This window comes from Prionailurus bengalensis, chromosome E4 (assembly GCF_016509475.1).
Source record: "Prionailurus bengalensis isolate Pbe53 chromosome E4, Fcat_Pben_1.1_paternal_pri, whole genome shotgun sequence".
Taxonomy (NCBI): Eukaryota; Metazoa; Chordata; class Mammalia; order Carnivora; family Felidae; genus Prionailurus; species Prionailurus bengalensis.
In genome coordinates this window covers 19001929-19025113 of record NC_057360.1, presented here as the reverse complement: position 1 = coordinate 19025113, position 23185 = coordinate 19001929, and the positions used below count along the sequence as shown (strand labels likewise).

Genomic DNA, 23185 nt, shown 5'->3' with positions numbered 1-23185 from the left:
ACATCTAAAGACTGATAGAAGTGGGAGGAAAAAGGCTCAGCCACTTCAGGCCAATGCAGGAAAACTCTGTTGGGGCATTTTAGCACCAGAGTTCTTCATGAGATTGGCCAAGGCTGTCTTTTGGGTTTGTGTTGTAGCTCAGCTTCTCCCTCTACCCAGTCTTCTTTCTTTTTTTCTCCCACAGGTACTTCCCTAATCAGTATCCTCCATACTGACCTCCATCCTAGTCTGCTTCCCAGAGAACTCAGCCAGTGGTGGTTGGTGCCCGGGGGTCCAAGAAAGCAAGTATTAAGATGGAATTTTGGAGCCAGATGACTATTTCCCATTTGGTAAGGAGAATTCCCTCAATAAAAGAGCACAGATAGCTTCTGGCACAAGGAGGAAGTTCAGTTATTCAAAGTTTCACTAGGGTGGGGTGGTATACCAGTGGAAAGGAATCCTATGTGTTAAGGGTTGGAGAAATTGTAACCAGAATAACAATGGAATTGAGTGGCTGTTGCTAAGCTCAATTGACCCACAAAACTACAAGGTAGCAAACCATGACCCATTGATGAAATTCTGCCCATTGCTTCTTTTTATAAAGTTTGATTAGAATGCATCCATACTCATCCTATGTATTGTTTATAACTGTGCTTTTACTACAAAGGTAAGTTGAATAGTTGTGGTAGCAATTTTATGGCCTCACAGCCTAAAATGATTGGTGCTATGTGCTATCTATCCCTATAAATAAAAAGTTTGCTGACCACTGCTCAAGTAAAAGAAAAAAAAAAAAGAGAGAGAGAGTTAGAATGATTAACAAGAAACTGGGAAACCAAATGTGAAACCCACAAGACCTTTTTGACACACTACAAAGAGGCTGTCATCTCAGGTGGTGGGAGGGCAGAGAGAGCTATGGGGCAAACCAGGACTTACTCAGTGTAGTAACGGAGCTCCAAAGAAGGTTAAACTCCCTGTCAAGGGGGATCTATTGAGTTCAGGGCTCTGGTTAGGAAAGAAGAGGACACTAACACATTGGATAGGGATAGCTGGATATCAGTATGATAATAATCTTAAACTTCTAGGTTCTTCTGAACTCTTTGAGCCTATGGAAGTAGCCCAACAATCCCCACTAAGAGCTAACATATTCCCTTGCTTGCTTGAAGAAAATGCAGAGACCTGTCCCTTGAGAAACAATGTATACTCCCATCAGGATCTGCCTCATCTCCCCTTTTGGCCCCTAGACCTATAACTCACAGCCAGAAGTGTTCAGGGCCTGCAAGGGAAGGATAGACTATACTTTTTTTTATATGTAATTTATGGTTTCCATACAACACCCAGTGCTCATCCCAACAGGTGCCCTCCTCAATACCCATCACCCATTTTCCCCTCTCCCCCACCCCTCATCAACCCTCAGTTTGTTCTCAGTATTTAAGAGTCTCTTATGGTTTGCCTCCTTCCCTCTCTGTAACTTTTTTCCCCCTTTCCCCTCCCCCCTGGTCTTCTGTTAAGTTTCTCAGGATCCACATATGAGTGAAAACATATGGTATCTGTCTTTCTCTGCCTGACTTATTTCACTTAGCATAACACTCTCCAGTTCCATCCACGTTGCTACAAATGGCCAGATTTCATTCTTTCTCATTGCCAGGTAGTAGTCCATTGCATATATAAACCACATCTTCTTTATCCATTCGTCAGTTGATGGACATTTAGGCTCTTTCCATAATTTGGCTATTGTTGAGAGTGCTGCTATAAACATTGGGGTACAGGTGCCCCTATGCATCAGCACTCCTGTATCCCTTGGGTAAATTCCTAGCAGTGCTATTGCTGTGTCATAGGGTAGGTCTATTTTTAATTTTTTGAGGAACCTCCACACTGTTTTCCAGAGCGGCTGCACCAGTTTGCATTCCCACCAACAGTGCAAGAGGGTTCCTGTTTTCTCCACATCCTCTCCAGCATTTATAGTGGAGAGACTATACTTTTAAGGGAGCTTCAGAATTAGCCAGAAAATACTTGCAGGAGCTGGTAGAGTATATGTAGGACTGGATTCCTAGGGCAAGGGGACTAAAATATATGGGTAGATAAGGGGGATTTTTATTTGAATTAGGAGTATTCTTCAGAGACACAGGATTAAATAGCCTACCAAAGACTCCAGAGATATGGCAGACTTTTTACAAAGTCTGGAAGCATTAAAAATTAGTAGCCCACACTGAGTAAGGCTGAAATGGCAGAATTTCCATGGAAAAAGATGGAGGAAATTATCCAAAAACTCCGGGAAATAGCATGCTAAAATGGATGTACTATGTAAAGCTAAAAATCTCACCAGATGATTATGTGCCATGGGAAGACCCAGAAGATTTACCAAGGCCCCAAGGAAAGTTCTGATGAGAGAGTCAACGGCATCAAGAAGTCCTGTGATGCCTCTCCTTTATAGGCCATGGCTAATGATAGGAGAAACTATTACAGAACAAAGCTCCCTGATAGCAATGGTCTGATTGGATTCCTAACACAATCGAGGCCAGCTAGCAGCACTTAACTGTCAGAAGCTGGGTGGATATAATTTTCATAAAGAACTGCAAGGTTGAAATGGCAGCCAAGAAGATGTGATCTATAGAGAGTTGTGAATTGTTAACAGACTGTGGTGTCCCTAGGGGCAGAATAGATGTGTATGCCCCAAAGATATTATTCAATTTGTATCATCAGAGGATATCAAGGATGGATCATCAAGAAGCTGAGGGCAGTCATCCCAATAAAAAGTCATGGTTCTTGCCCATTTTCTGGATCTGAGCCAGTTTTTGGATCTCTAACTTGTTAAAGGGGAAACAAAGCCTCTGGAACAAAAGACTACAACACCATGGCAATGTGTGCAGTAATGATTCTTCCAGTTCTTCCCCAAAAAAGATGTATATAACAATTTACTCAGGGCATTGTGAAAAGGGAATACTGTGTCAAGGACTGTTGGACATAGTGTTGAAGTTAACATTGACATCTGAAGACATGAAATATTTTTGTAGTTCTCTTAAAATAGAGACTTATGGGGTCAGGGTAAAACATGGACTTTGACAAAGGTCTAGCTTATTGTATGTTTCTTGGTTTGTGAATCACCCTGTGGTAATTTTCCCAGTCCCCCAAACTATAATTGGACTAGAAATACTTGGTAATTGGTACAACCTCCTCATTGTGTTTTTGACCAGTGGGGTAAGAACTATCTATAATAATGGGGAAGCTCAAGTGCAGATGCCTAAACTTCCCTACCTTTGGACAAGATAGTAAGTTAAAAATTCTACATTCCAGGATTGGGTGGAATAGAAGTTAGTGCTACCATAAACAATACAAAGGAATCAGGAGTGGTGGTCCCCATCATATCTGCATTTACATTCCTAGTCTGCTACCTGTAGAAAAACCAGACTGATCCTACCACAAATTCAACCAAGTTGTAACCTCTATTACAACTGCCATGCCAAATGAGGTATCTCTTGATAAAAGAGGCTAACATGGCCTCAAGTATACAAAATATGTCCATTGATTTGGTGAATGTTTGCTTTCCTATCCCTGTTTGGAAAAGAAAATCAGAAATTGTTTGCATTTCTGTGGATTGGACAGCAATATATATTTGCATTTTACCCCTAGGGCCATGTTATGTTTTCTGTTTTCTGTCATAATACAAACCAAAGAGATTCTCATTGGTATACTATATCAAAGACCATCTCATTGGTATACTATATCAAGGACATTAAGCTAATTTGCTTTAATAAGCAAGAACTAACTAGCATGTTGGAAATCTTGGTAAGACATGCTTTCAAGAAGGTGAAAGAGGGGCCTACAATATCAGTAAAATTTGTGTGAGTCCAATGATCAGGGGCATTTTAGGAGCTTCCCTCCAAAATTAATGCAAAATATTGCATCTTGCTTCTCCCCATCACAAAGAAGAAAGCAAAGATCTATAAGTCTTTTATGATCCTGGAAGAAGTATATTTCACACCTGAGAATATTGCTTCATTCATATAGCAGGCGATACAAAGGCTGCCAGCTTTGAATAGGGCTCAGCACAGGGAAGGGTTCTTCAACAGGTCCAGGCTATGAGCCACGGAGCCTGCCACATAGGTCATATAATACAGCAGACTTTATCATATTAGAAATATCAATGATGAGAAAGATGTCATGTGGAGTTTATGACAAGATGCAACAAGAGAATCACAAGATAATTTGGATTTCTGGATTTAGGACCATGCTATCTGCAGTGAAGAATTATATTACTTCTGAGAAACATCTTCTGATATGCTAACTTTCACCTTAAAATGCTAGAAAAAGAAGCGCATACTAAACCCAAAGGCAAACGGAAAGAAAGAAATGATAAAGACTAGAGTGGAAATAAATACAGAACAGAAAAGCAGTAGAGAAAATGAATACAATAGAAAGTTGGCTATTTGAAAAGATCAAGAAAATTGACTTATCTTTAGCTAGACTGACCAAGTTAAAAAAAGAAGACTAAATTTGCTAGAATCAGGAATGATATATGGGACATCACTACCAACCTCACAGAAGTAAAAAAAGCTTATAAGGGACTAGAATAAATAATTGTATACTAACAAGTTAAATAACCTAGATAAAATGGGTAAATTCCAAGAAATATAACAACTAATGACACTGAAGAAGAAGTAGAAAATATGAATAGACATAAAACAAGTAGTGAGATTAAGTTAGAAAAAAAAAAAAAACAATTAAAGTCCAGGACGAGGTGGCCTCACTGCTGAATTCTAAAAGTATTGAAAAAAGAATTAACAACAAACCTTCAAAAAATCTTCCAAAAAATTAGAAGAGGCAGGGATACTTCTCAACTCATTCTACGAGGCCAGCATTACCTTAATACAAAAATTATCTCAAAATGTAGGTGATACCTAAATTTAAGAGCGAAAACTATAAAACTCTTAGAAGAAAATAGATGTCACTCATCATGACCTTGGATTAGGCAGTGGTATCTAAGACATGACACCAAACAAAAGCTACCAAAAAAAAATAGATATATTGGACCTCATTAAAATTAAAACAAAACAAAATATTTGTGCTTTAAAGGACACCATTGAGAAATTGAAATGAATCCATGTAATGGGAGAAAATATTTGCATATCATATATCTGGTAAGGGTTTAGTCTCTAGAATATATGAAGGACTTTTACAATTCAACAATTAAAAAACAACATGATTTAAAAGTAGGCAAAAAATTTGAGCAGAAATTTCACCAGTGAAATTGACCTATGGGTACATGAAATGATGCTCAACATCATTAGTCATTCAAGAAATGCAATGGCTATAATAAAAAAGGTGGATAATAGCAAGTGTTGGTGAGATTGTGGGAAAATTAGAATCCTTCCATATAGCTTTTGGAAATGTAAAATGGTGCAACCACCTTGGAATATGGTCTAATGGTTCCTCATAAAGCTAAATTTAGAGTTACAAGATGACCCAGAAATTCCACTCATAGGTTCAATAAAAATTAAAACATGTGCCTTCACAAATACTAAAAACTAAACACAAAAATTAAAAACCACTGAGGTGTTCACTTTGAGAGGTTGAATTTTTGTGGTGTGTGAATTAGAAATAAATAAAGCTACCCAAAAACAAAAGAATGAGGCATCTGGGATGCAGAATTTAAGGAGACACTTATGTGTGTACAAACCCCCGCTTAAATTTTGTGCCCTTGTTGTTTTGCTTGCCTCATCCTGGATCTGCCACTAAAGTTCACTTCTAAATTTCCCACAGGAAGAAATGCCCACTGAAACGCTAGAGAAGTTGTTCCACAGAAAAGCATATGAAAAGTTGACCAAGTGATAGAAGAGGTGGACTGTACTGGATATGGGTACATGCCCTCCCGATTTCTCGGGAGTGCCTCCCGATTTCTAAGGAGTGCCTCGTTGCACTAGTAGCAGAGAGTGCTGTGAGAAGCTGCAGGTGTCAGTCTCTTCAGAGACTTTCTGAGCTTCAGAAGCCACTTTTCTCAAAGCAGTGAACTTTCTGAAGCATTCCACATTCACCAGCTGACAGAAGAAACAGTCTAAAGGCTCAGCCATTCCATCCCAGTGTGGAGTACTCTGATGGGTCATTCTAGCTGCACAACTCCTCCACAAGTAGTCTGAGGTGCTTGTTCAAACCATCATCAGAACTCAGTTTCTCCCTCTCCCAATCCATCTTGCTCGCCTTCTTTCCACTGTTGTCCCAAGAGCACTTCCTAATAAGCATTCTGCATGCTCAGGTTTCCTGAGAACCTAATCTGCAACAGGGTCTAGGGAAATTATAAGCAAAGAAGCAAAGAGATGAACAACAGACTGTCCTGAAGTTGTTCAGGGTCTTTGGACAGATGTGGGTGATAACCTTTGTAATCAATCATGTAACTTTGTTGCAGAGCTACTGATTATAGTCTGGAACTCTTCTTAGAGTTTTTCAGCTTCCCCTTTCTGTTTCTTCTCTCCTTTCTCCTCTTCCACTCACTCCCTTACTCTGGAGCCCCTGGTTCCTGCTGCATGTGTGTTTGCCCTGGGGGTGAGGAAGGCCTCCCAGCAGATCTGCCAAGCAGACCACTGTGCTCTGGATGCAGGCTCTGGGAGAAATGTATCTGCTGAGAAGCTGAGGGTTTTCGATGAGCAGACCAAGGACCTCAGGGCATCGGCCATGACCACTAATGACCATATTAATATGGTTTTGTAAAGAGTTTCTAACATTTGTTATGCAATGGACATTGCTTCTAGACTAACTCTTATTACATATAGAATCAGAGTCTAGAACCTGTTACCATTCTGCCTCCAAATAGCCCTGGCCAGCCATAGGCCGAGAGGGAGAGACAGCAGTCCAAACAGTGTTATTGGGGGATTTAGAGAGATCCTTTTGTCTGTTTTCTAGCTCCATGGTTAGTAATGCTTTTTTCCTTCTAGGCTTGAGGTTTTGCTTACCTATCCAAGAATAATCTTTAGAAAAATGAGATGGCAAAAAAATTTTAAATAATCTAAATTAAACTTCTGCTTATTGCTTATGTGATTCTGACAGTAACAAAACTTCTGTGAGCTGAAGTTTTCTCAGGTTTAAAATGAAATGGGAGTAACTGTGGCCCACTTCACAGGGATTATTAGGAAGATAAAGGTAACAATGGTGAGAGTTTCATATACTGTCAAGTACCATATAATTGTAAGAGGTTATTATTTTCAGCTGTTCCCATTTTGTTGTAAATACTGTAAATGATATTACTGTCAGTTTTCTCTCTTTATCTGAGGACATTGAAAAATGGAAGTTTTATACGAACTATAGAAATAAGCCCTGAAAGCATAGTCTTTAAAAATGGGAGTTTTACAGGCAAAGAAGGAAAGGATGATTTGGGAGAAGTTATGTGATGTACTTGTCAAGAGTAAGTCCAGGCATGTGTCTAACTAAGAGGCAGAATGTACTGGATGAACCCAAGAGATAGTGAATTGGTGGTGGGGAATTGCTGGCAACAATTAGTTCATCACCTTGCAGTTCCCCAGGAGTGAGCCCTAGACTACATAATGTCTAGAGAGAGCCAAGTACAGATAACCCGATTTGTTCCTTCATTCATTCACTCACTGAAAAAACAATTAGCCAGCTTTCGCTTTGTGCTTGACACCAAGAGAGTCGAATCAGACACAGTCGTACAGAGAGGTGGCAGAGACAGGCTAATAGATCACCCATTTCAGCATAATGTGGCAAAGCCGTGACAGCGGTAACAAGGCTCGAAGCACAGAAGAGGAGCATCTATATCAGATTAGGAAGCTCAAGAAAGGTTTCTTGGAAGAGGTGATGCTCCAGCTGAATTTAGAATGATGAGTAAGTCTTAGATGACGTGGGGGCGGAGAGAGTGTTGTCCTCGAAGAGGGAACAATATGTGCAAAGACTGGGAGCCGAAAGCAGTCTGTCGTATTTTAAGGAACCACAAGTAGTTTCAAATGACTGTTTTGAAGGTGTGTGGGGAGGGTGGGTGGGAGGAAGTGAGGTGTGTGTGGAGGTGGGAGAATAGAGAGGTAGGGGAGGGTAGAGCCAGAATATCTGAACTTGATCCTGAGAGCTATGTGGAACCTGAGCCTGGAGACAGTGACACAGTCAGAATTAATATTCTAGAAAGAGTAGAATTGCTATGAAGGTGGTAAAGCCCAGAGGGAGGACGCTCAGGATTCTGCACAGCAGCCGGGAGGGCATGAAGTGGGCAATAGCCTGGCCTTGGGTGGGGAGCGAGGGGAGTAGATAGAGCCGACAGAATCTGCACAAGTTGATGGCACGGAGCTCTGAGACTACATGTGGAAGTGGGAGTGTGACAAGTTAGAATGCACCCTCAGAAGCTGAACAAACGTACAGATAATTTGGGTTTGGTCCCTTGACACTTTCTATTAAAACCTTCCTTTACCCCACTGGGGGTATGGGTGTCTGCTGATGATCTGCCTCTTTCAGGCTCTGGCATGAGGACCAAGTGGCCATCTCTGTTCAGTTAAATAGAGGACTGAGCTCACCACCAGTCATGCCCAGTCCGTTATTTACTCTAAGAAATCAAGCTTATCTAAAACAGACTTGCACAGAATGGAGTCTCCAATTTCCCACATTCCCTGTCAAGTCCCAGATTCCCTGTCCCACTCCCCCCCGCCCACAGAGTGGCATGTGGGGGCCCAGAGCAGCCCCTCCATAGGGTTGTCCTCTCCACTTTATGTTCCCCTCCCAGCACACACGCCCTCCTCTGTCAGGAGTGACAGATGACTATTTTGGTCTTGGGATTTCCTCTTCAGAGTGTGTCTGTCACTTCTCCAGTCTGTGATGAATGCATTCTAAAGAACTTAAAGGCTGTTTGACTGGGGCTGAGGCATCTATTTTAGGTTAGAATTGCTGACATTCCAGGAGCATTTTTTTTAATAGAAAAAAAAGAATATTAGAAAGCGGTGTTCTGCTCTCTTTTACATAGCAACACTTCTGTGCTACCTAGTGGTCTGGGATGGTGTGGCACATTGAGAATCCATAGATTGTGACCTGGGATGGGTCATCAAAATGGCCACAGCATCTGCCCAGTACTCCTGCCATGGCAGGGTGACTTTGTATTTCTTCCCATTAAGGGGAGAAAAATTTCTCTTTTTTCTCAGGGCATTGAAAGAATGGGAGGGTTTTTTTTTTTTAACAAATTTTTAAAAATATTTATGTATTTATTTTGAGAGAGAGAGGGAGGGGTAAGGGACAGAAAGATAGAGAATCCGAAGAGGCTCCGCACTGACTGCACAGAGCCTAATGTGAGGCTTGAACCCATGAGATCATGGCCTGAGCTGATATCAAGAGTCAGATACTCAACCAGTTGAGCCATCCAGGTGCCCCAAAAGAATGGGAATGTTAAAGGGAAAAAAGGAAGGGAAGATTCGGGAGAAGTTGTGTGATTAACTTGAGGCAGCACTCAGGGAGGGCAGGTCTACGTTTGTGGCCAACTGGGAGGCAGAATGTGTAGGAGCCATCTGAGAGACAAGGGGCATTGGGAAGTTGCTGAAGAAAATAAATTAATTGCTTCTTAGTTCTCTAAGGGAAAGCCCTGTACCAAAGAGTGTCCAAAAAGGGCCATGTGCAGATTACTTCATTTATCCCCCATTAATTCATTAACTGATTAATCCATTAAGGTAAAAAACATTGATCAGCTTTCTGTTTGTATCTATCAGGTACTGTGAGAGGTGAGTCTGAGTGTAATATGACAATCCTAGCTGAGATTTGCTGAACCCACCCCAGCCTAGGCCAAAAGAACCACCTGGGAGAATCATGACTTAAATAATGGGAATGTTTATAAGCCTCTAAGTTGTGGTGTGGTTGATGTGCAGCAAAAGCTAAAGTATGATCTCAATCTAAAGGATATGTATTTTGGTCTTTATTTCCCTAGAAACCTCCTTAGCCCTCCCCCACCCCTGAAAATGGGTAATGCCAGATTTTAACGTCAAAAAGCTCCATGCCATAAAGCAGAGCAAGAAAATTTCATGAAAGCAGAGGAAAATACTTGCACCATCATTGGAATATAGAACACAACCAGGATTAATTTTTAAGGGTATGCAAGGAAGGCTAGACCCCAATAACCTTTACAATTTAGAAGCTTACAAATATAATTAAAGACATTGATTTAATTTTTTTATTGCCCCAGGTAATACTTGATTTGATTTTTTTCTATTACTTTTTTACTACACATTTTTAGCTCATAAAAACTTTATACTAAGTTTCTTTATCATGGAAAAATTATCTCTCCATTCTTCTGGGTCATCTGCAAATTTTATACATTTTACCAAAATGAACCATCTGATACCCCTGGAACACTGTGAATCTTCCAAAGGTTCTCTTTGAGAATAATAACATGAAATATAAGAATAAAAATACCAACTATTATTGTAAGTTTACTACAGACTAGGTACGCTGCTTATGGCTCTACATTCGTTATCTCATCCAGTCATTTCATCAGCCCATATGAGGTAGAAATCACCCTCATTAGCGATCCCACTTATGAGGTAACTAAGGCACAGAGGCCTTTCATTGGGAGGAAGTCAGCAGAAGGCAGCTGTGGCATCTTAGGGTGTTGTGCTGATGCCCTACTCCTGGCCCTTGCTCTGTACTGCTGTGTTGGGGATTGAACCGAAACTCTGCCACTGTTCTCCATTATTGCTCTTGGGCCAGCCCTGCAAATTCTCTGCACTTCAGTTTCATCATCTGTAGCATGGGGGTAACAATATACAGATGCAGAAACTGAGGGATGAGATATGCCATTTTATATTAGTGTAGTAGTAGCTATGGAAGCTGTCTGGGGATGGAAAATAGTATCTTGCACACAGTAGAAAATTTGTTTTTGTCCCTACAAAGATGGTCAAGGCAAGCAAGTCGAGCCTTGATGTCTCAACAGGTTTCCTCATTTTTCTGTGTCTCCCCTCTTTCTCCACATCACATTTGAAGGATATTCCATAAATATGAGTCTTTTGAACAGTTCCTGGTTCTGGCCCACTAGACTGAGCCCTGTCCATCTTTGACATGAACAGAAGACAGACCCCTTGTCTAGAAGCTCTGGGACACCAAATGATTTGTCGTTGTCCTATGAGAAATACAGCAACAAGGATGTCCCGTGAGTGATGGTAGAGGCAAAATTGTCTGTGAAGATAAATGGTACTTGCTGACTGGGAAGGTTGAGGAAACTCGCAATGTGGCCAGTGTATCCAATGGAAGGTGGCTGTTGCCTTTGTGCCTCCTGCAGAATATAAACCTGTTGACAGGGGTACAGCGGATGAATGGGGATGGGTGCTTAGAGGAAATGGAATATTTTTTATTTGGGACTAGGATTTGTCCCTTGTGTGGCCTCAAGTAGTCCCAACCACTCAGACACACAGACACGCAAGTGTGCGTACACACATAACAGGTGCTTGCACACACACAGGTGCACAGAGACAGATATATGCACACAGACCCAGGAACACATTATAAAAGATGCACTTAAACAGTTACTCCTTTATTTTTTCAATATTTAGCAAATATGGCCAAAGGAAAGGAAAATCAATAGATAATACACGATAAAATGAATCTTCAATTCCTTAACAAGGAGGAAGGGAAAATGTATAAAATGTTGACATCAGGCTCAAGGCCAGTGAGGAGGGCTGCCCCTCTGGTCTCATAAATCCCACCTAACAAGACAGAGATTACCAGTCATAAAGCATCTCATTCTCACATGGTGCCATTTCCATAAATACGGTATATAAAGAACACAATGATGAGTGCTAACTCAGATCACTGGGGAAGAGACAAATGTTCATAAAGGAGCATTTGTTGTCAAAGTGAGGTTTTAGAACTTGTCTCAAAAGAGGTCCCAAAACTGCTATGAAGAAATAAATACACATTCGTGTGTGTGTGTGTGTGTGTGAATAATAATTTTTTCTTTAGTATTTCCCCATCAGCAGAAATCTAGACTGCTGAGTAAGGAGGCCAGAGGGACATGACCCTTGCATTCACAGCAACATTAACTGCCCTTTTTTCCTTTTGTGTGTCCTAAATGATGTCACTGATAGGTTTTTTACCAGTCCACACTTGGGGACTGCTGGAATGCAGTTCAGGCTTGTTGGAGGATTCCTGCCCAGGTCACCAAAGCCACCTTCTGGTTAATGGTGATCTTTCTAATTAAGAGAACTTCCGCCAACACTCTGCTCCATGAGCAAGAGGGGGCCTTTGTAAGAGGCAGTGAAACCAATCTTACAAGTCTGTTATCTCCTAGTATTTTTGACTACTTGCCACCTTAGACAACTCCTACTATTCCAGTCTCATCTCCTGTGGGGTATTTCGTAACTTTGAACAGCTGATTTTCTCAAAACCAGAAATCCTGAGCGTGCAGCGACAGCTCAGTTAACCTCCTTCTGCAGCACTTCCAGCAGGCTGTCAGCTGACCCCCCATGGACAGCTGCAAATCATGTAGATTGTGCAAGGAATAGTTGTTTGGCTTTTTTAAAGGGAGTTGTTACTATAGGAAAAACTATAGTGCATATATTTATGTGTGTATATACATATGTGTGTGTGTGTGTGTATATATATATATATATATATATGTATAATCATATATGCATATATACACTGCCTACTGAAGTTTCCTACCTATCCACCTACTCTGTTCTTTTTTCTTGTGTCCTAATGGCAAGAACAGACACTTGACTATGGGGCACAGGTTAAGCTTTCATATTCCCTAAACACTTAAATCTGTGTTTCCTCCCTTTCCCACAATAACCACTCCCCCCTCCCAGCTCCTGCCCCGACATCTGCCATGGTACACATAAACAATGCACACAGAGCACAGGGACCTAGGTGACCTAGGTATCAATAAGGGTGTCAGAGAACTGGGATTATACACATTCACTCATTTGTTCACACACACATCCAATGGAAATTTATTCCAGGCACTTTGCTGGGTACTATGACATTTCAAAGGTGAAGATGAAACGTCTCTGCCCTCAAAGAGCTTTAAACTCTGATAGTGACTTGGGATTACATTATACCTGAACTTTCCATGATAATGTTTTCAGGGGCTCATTAAAAGGGGGAAAACTCATTAAAAGGGACCGCTGATTTAAAGTAGGACAGATAAAATTGAAGGATTGGAAAATGGGGACTATCAGGGAAAGCTAGAGGAAGCACTATTATTTAGCACAGAAGGGAAATGCTGAAGTGATGACTTAATAAGAGTATTTAAGTGTATAGACGATGGACTCCATTATGGATCTATCACCCATGAATTTATCTAAAACCCTTTTTGAACCAAATTATCTTTTTTTTAGTCTATGCTATCTCTAGGGGTAATGAGTTCCTTATGTAGACTGCCTGCTGTGTGAAATAACACATCCTTTTGCTTCTGAAATTTCTTTCTTTAAGCTCATAGGAACTCCCCTCATTCTGGGTTCCCAGGATTTGGTTAGCAGTCCTCATGTTGTGTGCCCTCCCTGAACCCGGCATGATTTTGCAGCCTTCTTTCATATTTACCTTCAAGCCCCTGCTTTTCTGAAGAGTCCTTGTTTTTCCTTATGGAGAAGACCCTTGAGTTTTGCTATCAAATTAACTATACAATCTCCTGAGATTTCTTTAGTTCTTGTGTGTCCTTTTAGGGGCATGGTAAAAACAACAAATGTATTAATTAATTGAAAACACATTTCTCTCTACATTTTAACGTCTCTAAAATCAAGGTATGTTCTACAGTCAGTGTTAAGAAAGAAATATGTCAGAGTTTAATTGGCAGCATTTTTCCCACCTTAACAGTAAGGAAAAATACTGGCATGCCTTGATGCTCACCTTCAGTTTCATGCAATTTGGCAATAATATGCTGTTGGTCTTTGTGGGACAGTAGATGATAGGACACATGGTAATGTTTATGAGATGCCCCTTGGATTCCTCAGGATTTAATTAATTTGTAAATTTATTCAGTGTTTCTTGGGCTTCTTTTTTTCCCCACCGACATCTTTGTTGTTTCAGAGGCCAAGCCAGCTTCTCTGTTATTTAAAACTCTTGGTATAACACCACATACCCATCAGCACCTAAATGATGCTAACCAAGAAGATTGGTGAGGAAGCACCCGTGTTCCCTCCCTTCCCCACAACAACCCCCTACCCCCAGCCCCTGCCCCAGGCTTTGATTCCTAACCTGGCTCCCCAGGTAAACCCTACAGGATATTTTCCCCCCATTGGTTCTGTCTAGAAGGACAGAGAGAAAGAGTCTTTACCCCTCATCCTCCCAACCACGTTTGAATATAAAAGACAAGAGAATGTCAGGATGGAGCTCTGAGTTCCTTGGGAAAAGGAATTGCAGAAAACAGCACGGTATCATTATTATTATCGTGTTGACCATGTCCCTTGAAATCTCAGCCATTCTGGAGAACGGATTTTCAACTAAAGTGCAGCTCTATAATCGGAGCTTAATTGGAGGCAGAGTCTGTTCAGCAAGCTTCTCGGCATGATTCTCCTTTCTAAGGCAGATTGTATTTCACTTTGCATAATGAGGCAATCTATCTATTTACTGATTATTTCCTTATATAACTTGATCACTGAAAAGAAGTTACCACCAAGATGTCAAACAACTGACTAATATGCATATTCCCAATTCCTGATGTGCAGAGCACTTAAGATCCCTCTTCTGCTTGCAGATTGAAGTTTGTGCACACTGTATGTCAGAGGACACATTTTGCTAGAAGGCAAGGTTTATATTCCTGGCATTTTATATATAAAGCCAGGAGGAAAAGAAACAGGGTAATTTCTCCATGGCTGGCATCTTGAAGGTATGAGAAAGGATGGGATATTCTTAGGGTTGACCTAATAATCACACAACTAACATTTGCAAAGCACTTTATAATTTCATATTAATTTATTCCCTACACCACCATGATAGAAATAAGCAAACCAGGTATTATCCCACTTTGATTATGAGAAAAGCAATAATTGAAGCAGTTAACTTGTCCAAAAATACAGTCAGCAATGAGCAGAACCAAAAATTGAGTCCAGGTGTTTTGACTCATCACCTTGGGTATCATACTGTCTCCCCATGAAAGCTGACTATATTTCAGGCCTTCCCCCAGCCCTCCTGACAGCCACAGGGGCATCTACTAGTACTGTGTCCTTAATGGTTCAGATAAGGGAGCCAACAGGCTTATACCGGTTTCCTTAGATGATTTCTTCAATCGTCTAATTTTGTTTTGTAACATAGGCCAGAAATGCTACCTTTCTCCATTGTTCCTATAGCATCTCCTTGCTTGTTTTCTGTGTAGAGCTTATCCTGATATGTAACTTTTCTGTGTATTAATATGTCTGCTTACTATCTATCTCCCCTGTGGAATGTTAGGTGCATGTGGCTGTATGTTGTGTATAGGGCCCCGCACGGTGCCTGACACATAGTAGGCCTCCAACAAATATTTGTTAAGTGAATGACTGAATAAAAGATGCTTGAAATGGCTAAGTTTGCCAATCAACACTAGAGTTAACAGCTTGGACTTTTGTAAGTGAGCCATTTTGCTATAGATTTTATCTCCCCGAACAACAAATCTGTGTTCAAGGTGGTGGTCATAGTTTTTTGTAGTGTCAATCCAGCATCTTGAATCGTTCTGCCAGGAATGCCATATAATCTGCATTTAATTATACATTTACTGTATTATAAACCTTGGTTATCTCATTACAACTGGAGGGAAATGAAAAGGAATGCCAAATAGCACACTAGGGACCACTGCAGCAGTATAGTCTAGACTTCAGAATAGCAGTGGCTATATTTATGGTCTTCTTCGTGGGTTCAAGTACTTTCATAATTCTTGATATTAACTCAATGAACCCTCCAATTTTCATAAACTTATGTAAGCAACGTTGGTAGCGTGGTAAGAAAGAAAGCCTGTATGCAATGTAGCATGTATCTTGTACATTCAGCAAAGCTAGCCCTGTCCTCTGCCCATAAACCATCTCTTGTAAAGCTCAGCAAAGCTTCAGGAAAAATCTGTATCTTCTCTCAATAGCATCACGTCCCTTGTGCAGACATTGTGCTGTGTTGGTCGATGTGCTTGTTAAATTGACCCAGTGCTTATGTTTTAGTTAGAACTGATGACAGTGACTTAAGTCAATATTACTTATCACTGTCCTTGATCTGCTCCTCAGGATAGGAACTGCATGTATCTGCTTCCAACAGGTTGGGCAAACATCAGTAGTAAATAATACATTACAAATAAAAGTCACCTGCTGATTGGTGGCAGCCATTGGCAGCTACAAGTTTGCTTCCTGTATACATCTGAACCAATAATATTTCCTTCCTCCATCCTTCCAAACCACCCCCTTTCCAAATGTATCACTGTGGGGTTTTTTTTTTTGAGTTTATTTACTTATTTTGAGAGAGAGGGGTGTGGAGAGAGAATCCCAAGTAGGTTCCGCACTGCCAGCACGGAGCTGGATATGGGGCTTGAACCCACAAACCATGAGATCATGACCTGAGTCAAAACCAAGTGTCGGATGTTTAACTGACTGAGCCACCCAAGTGCCCCCTGTGTCACTTTGCTTTTAAAGAATCTTATTCATCCCTAGTGTAAAAACACAAAATCTAAATTTAACCTCATCTGCCCTGCAAAATATGATCCCTAATGTGAGACACCTTGGGGTATTTAGACATTATTTTGCTAAAAAATAAAATCGCCCAGTGTCCTCAAGTTATGTGAATAAATATGAATTTGTGAATCAATGTAAATGAAACAACATGCTTGTCTTTAGAATCATACTATGTTTGAGGAATTGGGGGTTCATGATCATCCATCTGATCTAATAATCCAGTGGCCACTCATTATGGAGGAGGAAGAGGAGACCTAGAGAAGTGAAGTGGCTTGTCCAAACTCATGTGGTTACTTCAAGACATGAACAGTGTTTCTTAATGTCCAATTCAACATGATTTGTGGATGCTAGAGAAGAAGATATGGCTGGGTTTGTAGACCTGTCTGTCTTGGGCTTGTTCTACTCACTGGGATTAGTATTTCTAGCATTTCTGAGTAGCCATTCTTTGTTTTTGAGAGGCTGTGGTTCACTTCATAATTCTTGAGGTAGCATGTTATCTTGTAGAGAATGCCTCTTCTTACTCCAGCTGTGTTACTAGAACAGACCATGAAGAAGAATCCCTTCATTATAGTGTCTGTTTGGCCTGACTCAGGGATAGGAGCAGTTCAAACGGAAACATCTGCCTGTTATGTTCTTCTTCAATTTCAGATTAATTGCTAAGGCTTCATCTACTGGTCACTGCCCTTGATTTTAAAAAGTAGCAGCTCTCCATAAGGGAGAATAATTTTAGACACATGACCAGCATAATTTGGTTAAATCTCACTCTTGAGAATTGAATGAAAAATGCCATTTCCCATATTTATTACATAGTTACAATAAAGAAATTAAAAAGATATTATTTATTGTATTCACAAGATAGGTCACCAGGAAAATTAAATTTCAATCTCATGTTTAGAGATTACTTTCATTTTTAGCTTTGAGGGCAGGGCAGCAGTAGAGTTTTTAGGGAAGTGGATAGATGAGGAAATTGAAGGAAGATTCTTCTGCACTTTGATTGGTTCATCTGCACCTGACTCTGGTCATCTCTTATTTTCTCAGAGGAATATGCCTATGATACTTTATGCTTCTAGATTTTTAGCTCTTCTTTCTGATTCACATCCTGAGCCACTTTACAGTATAATGTGCCAGTGGGCCAGATGGCTTCATTGATTCTCTGAGGTTTCTTTAAAGGTGAGCATCTAGTGACTTTGAGCAGAATTATCAGCATGCACTGATAAAACTTGGTGCAATCAATGACTGTGTGAGTCTTCCTTAAAACAAAAACTAAGGGGCACCTGCGTGGCTCAGTTGGTTAAGTGTCTGACTTCAGCTCAGGTCATGATCTCGCAGTTCATGAATTCGAGCCCCACGTCAGGCTCTGTGCTGACAGCTCAGAGCCTGGAGCCTGCTTCGGATTCTGTGTCTCCCTCTCTCTGCCTCTCCCCCACTCATTCATATTCATTCATTCATTCATTCATTCTCTCTCTCTCTCTCTCTCTCTCTCTCTCCCTCTCCCTCCCTCCCTCCCTCCCTCCCCCCCCCCCCGCCCTCTCTCTCAAAAATAAACATTGAAAAATTTAAAAAGGTAAAACTAAAACAAGCAAAAAGCTGAAGAAAAAAGAAATGACAATCCAAATGTAGTAAAATTCCAAACCGAGTTATGCTAAGAAGTCCCTATTTAATATGCCTATATGAAAGGGCAAGACCTTACCCCATTCAAACTAACCCAGAATTTGACAGGGTTACTTTGTTGCTACTGAATGTCTACAATGTGATGAATTGCTTTAGGGGTACCCTTCACTGTGGCAGTGGAGACCAACCACGCTTTGGTAGCCCTAGACTTCTCCTAGTAGACTATCCAGGGGTGGGGATTTGGGGGGAAAGTGCTACTTTTGTAGCAAAGTGACCAAGAGCTGGGGCACTGAGCAAACTGCCTGGATATGAAAAGAAGGCCACTGCCTATTAGATATATGACCTTAGACAAATTGGTTGTGCCTCAACATTTTTACCCATTGTCCATAAAATAGAAACAATAACATCACTAACCTCACGGGATGCTGAAATAATCAAATGTACTAATATACATAAAGCACTACAATTCCTGGTACATACTAAGTGCTCAAAATGTTATACTAAGTATGAATGATTATTAGATCAAACTGTCTGTCTAATAGCAATGTTAAGGAGGAAGCAAACCATGAACATCCATCAGTTTCTTGGCCTTCATGAAAACTGCTCCACAAGTACAGTGGAAACATTGATTTAGAAATTATTTCTGGCTGTGCTGTCTTGGGCTGATTGCCTTACCTCCCTGAGATCCAGTTTCTTATCTGTAAAATGGAGTATTAATATATACCTAACAGGGTTGTGATGAGGACTAAATAATATCATGTAGAGGAAACATCATGCCTGATATAGAGTAATGGTTAATGCCTATCCCTTCCCTTCCCTCCCCTTGCCTCCCCTTGCCTTCCCTTCCCTTGCATCTTTCTTGCAATATTCCCTTGCAATATTTCTGAGTCAGAGTTTTCAAAATAAGAAGGAAAATTCATTTGATTATTATTCCAATGAATATTTATTGAGAACCTACAATGTGTCAGGTCCTGTGCTGGGCACTTGAGATATAATGGACAATGGGCCCTGCTTTCTTGGAGTCTGCATTGTACTGGAAGTGGCCAGCCTTAGAGGGTGAGAGATCCTTACTTTGATATTTAAAGGATAGAAGGAAACATTACTGATTATCATCTCCTATCAAATATCCAAGGAAATTTTTGTTCGAAGAGCAGGTTGTCTTTAGATTCTTCTCTTTCTTTGAGTTGGACTGCCAAGCTCCATCACGCCACAGCTCCTGAGCTGGTGCTTCACTCTCCATGGATAAAATAGAAGTCTAAGGGAGCTGCATGTCATTGATTAGGCTAACTTCAGTGTCCCATCTGTCTTCGTGGCTCAAGATCTTCAGCTGCAGTTCCAAAATCCTTCAGAACTCAATACCAAATATTGGTTCTCACTAAGAGCTTGCTGGCTGATTTAGCAGAAATTTGAAACGGTGGCTACATGCCATAGTGCTTTGTAGAGCTCAGAATTACAAAGTTCTTCCCCTGGGAACTGAAAGTTTAACTTTGTCAAACTATCTCAAACCAAATGAGGAATTTATAAGAAGAAAAACTGATCTGTGGGAGGGAGGAGCATGGCAGTATGAGAGGAGTATGAGCTTGGAATTGGATGAACCTGGAATCAGGAGAGAAAATTGGTTAGAGGTATGGGCTCTGGAGTTGGACATATCTTGGTTCCACTGTCTTACTAGCTGTGTTACTTTGAGGATGTTCCTGAACCATCCTGTGCCTCAGTTTCTTGGTCTACAACATGGGAATAATAACATTAATGATTCATTCTTGACTTGAAAGACACAGTGAGTCTAATTAAGATCCACTTGAAATGTTTAAGGGAAGAGCAGGGAGATGCTGTTCCAGGATCATGCTGGGCAATACAAGTGGGGAGGGTGCTACAGGCAGGGAAAGCCATGTGTTTATTGAGTATCTGGTATGTGTTATGTTCTTTGCTATGTGCTGGGAAAAGAAAAGATACAGGGGAAAAAGAAAACATTAACTGATTGAGTACCAGATATCTCCCACACATTAATTAAATCTTTATAACATCCTTGATATATGGCAACTTACATGATCCATAGTTTGCAGATGAGGAAATAGAGATTCCAAAAGTTTATACAGCCAACAAATGAACAGAGCTAAAACTCAAACATCATATGAACTTTTTCCCAAAATCTATACTCTGTTCACTCTTCAGAAGGTGAACAAGACCATATCTTTCTTCCAAAGTGTTCACCATCTCTTATATTAAAAAACACTATGATTATGTATGTAGATGGTGTGGATTTCATAATTACAGACTCCATTGTGCAAATTGAGCTTTATATCCTTATATCTGAATTTACCTTAAATCTTGAGTCTGAACATCCACCAATGGGAGGAATTTTAATCTTACCTGTTTAAGATAGACAAAGTCTTTTAATACCATTTTCCTCCTCAGATTTTTTGTATAAATAGTCAGTTTAGGATTTTTTTCTTCTTTTCCTTAACCCAAAGGTGGTCTAAATTCCAAGCATTCAAATAATGTTCTGGTATTTTGTCTGTCATCATTCTCTGACATTGCTCACCTTTGCTGAGGAGAAGCTCATCCACCTCTGTAACCAATACCCCTCTGCTGACGCTCACAGTCCCTTCATGGTCTCAGCCCCATCCTGCCATCTTGACAACCAGTCTCCTTGACATTCACATGGATGTTCGTTTCTCATTAGTCTTTTCGACACATTCTAGCTCTTCAGGAAAATATAGGACTTCTCACATAAGACAGTTGATTATTGGGTGTATAAACTATCAACCCCTAAGTTGTGACTTTGGGTTTCACTTGAAAAACTTAGAGCTCTCCATATGTTTATATCAAAGAATCATCTTAGTGTCCTGTCACACTTAATGAATAGCATGAAATTTATCTCTTATACCTTCATCTCCCCTACAGAGAGAAAGTCTTCAGGTCAAGAATGTTGAGAATCTGGAACACAGCTCAATGCCTGGTACATGGTGAGTGTTTAATAAATGCCTATTTGGAAACAGTGTATTAATGAATTTGTGAATACTGAAAAAAATACTTTAAAACTATAGATAGATCTTTCTGGGCAGATGTTTATGGTATCCAGGAGTTCTTTAATGACCTTATTTTTACTTCACTCATTTGTAATAAGACAACACAGGGGCTAAGTTAAGGAAGAAAAATAGAAAATCATAATTAGGGAGATTAATTGGGAAAAGAAACAAGGAGACCAATATGGAGCACTAACTATGTGTGAGACCCAGTGTTAATGCATCTACATTAACTCTGCAAAGAAGGCTTTGCGTGTGCTGGTCAAGCTTTGATTAAAAAAGATAGCTGAGTTGTTTTGTTTTCTCTTAGTTTAGACAAAATTACTTTGGACTTTTAAAACATTTTGCCTTTAACTAAAACTCAAGGGAAAAGTTCACGGCAAACAATCTCACCTAAATAAAGATACAGATTTTCCAGAATGTAGGCGTTAAATCCAAATCTGAATGAAATCTAGCTACAAACGAGCTTTGATGTGAGTATTTCCAAGCTACTGAGCTCACTAAATCAAACTCCCTAAATTCTGAAGCCCAGAGGGTTAACTCTGATTGGTGTTTCTCTGGTGAATTGTGACTCTGGTAGGAAATAATGTAAGAGACTTGGCATCAGCTGCCGTGTTTGAACACTAAGTAAAGACCAGGTAGAATATGAAGAAAATAAGTTTCAGAGAGTTTAGAAAACTTGTAGCAGACCCAGGTTGTATACCCAAGGTCAGTGTGTCCAGGGTTAGGACATGCTGGGGGCCATAGCAAAGGCGGGGAGCCTGAGTTGGAAGGGCAGGCTTGATATTCAAAAGGCCCAGTTGGACAGAAAGCACAGGCAGAAACACCACCAAAGAAGACCTCAATATCCAGAATCAAAATGTGTGTACAGATGAAACCTGATAAAGACTTCAGGGTAAGCACAAGAGAAAAGGCAGAATCTAGACTTTGTCGGCTTGGAATAGAATGTTTCAGGGCTCAGAACACTCCATAGCAATATCTGTTACATTGAGTATTGATCCTGGGACATGGACTGTCGGCTTATGCCTGGGTTTGAAACTGCTTTCTTGGCATGAACAAACAAGGCAAGTGGGTGGATAAGGCACGGGTCTACGCATGAGGAGGCCTCATACTTTCTTGGGTGACACAAAAATGAGTTTGATGATATATAGTAGCTTTAGCATTAGAAATGGAAATTTGGATGAAAGTTTATCACCAAGACAGGAAACAGAAATGTGGAGGTCAGGAGCAGGGCTGGGCCCATGAATCTGCCTAAAAATGGGTGATGAGAAAGAGTCAAGCCAGTGATAGAACTCTTGACCTTAACTTGGAATTTTCAGAGAAGTTCAGTGACAGTAGGGTTTGGGATCTAATGTACCTGTCAAGTAACTGATGAAAAGGGATGTTCATGTCCTAGATTTTGAAGGTATTCTTTGTAGCACCTATAAAAGTGAATAACTTCTATGGTTTCTCAAGGGTTGGTGGCTAAATAAAATGAGCTACCTATAATTTGGTGGAGTGTGTTATGATGTGGATCGTTCACTATAGAGATAGGGTACAGAAAAGACTAAGTTATGGGTCCAGATACAGAAAGGAATTTTCTCTTCACCCTTTGTGACACTGGGAAGCCTTTAATTTGAGAGTGACCTAGTTTTTATGAAAGTCTGAATTCCTAAACTTCGCCTAGGGCAGCTCCTAAGTTTTCTCATTTGAGAAATGAGATGGTGCTACCTTTTTCTGTGTCCAACAAACAGATAAAATACAAGCAGCCCATCCACTATGTCACTTATTAAAGCCACTACACATTAGCCCATAGAGCTTACCCATTACCTCCTACACTTTGCGGCATTAGCATGAGTCTTCCTTTAATGGCAGCAAAGCCATTGTCTGAGGAAGAACATACCTCAGACTGGGGTTTGGATTTTTAATTTTCTGTAGAATATCCAGCTCACAATCCAGTTTCTTCCTGATTTGGGGGCTGTTGATATTGGTTTGACTGGAGAG

The 23185-nt window shown here is 40.4% G+C and overlaps 1 long non-coding RNA gene across 1 annotated transcript in view; it reads left to right on the top strand.

The window, feature by feature from the left end:
- Positions 1-23185, top strand: part of LOC122476264 — a 352279-nt gene that overhangs the window by 210830 nt on the left and 118264 nt on the right. The window contains exons 4-5 of the long non-coding RNA XR_006295433.1: positions 185-329; positions 21081-21142. This is a non-coding gene — a long non-coding RNA (uncharacterized LOC122476264). The remainder of the gene's footprint in view (positions 1-184; positions 330-21080; positions 21143-23185) is intronic.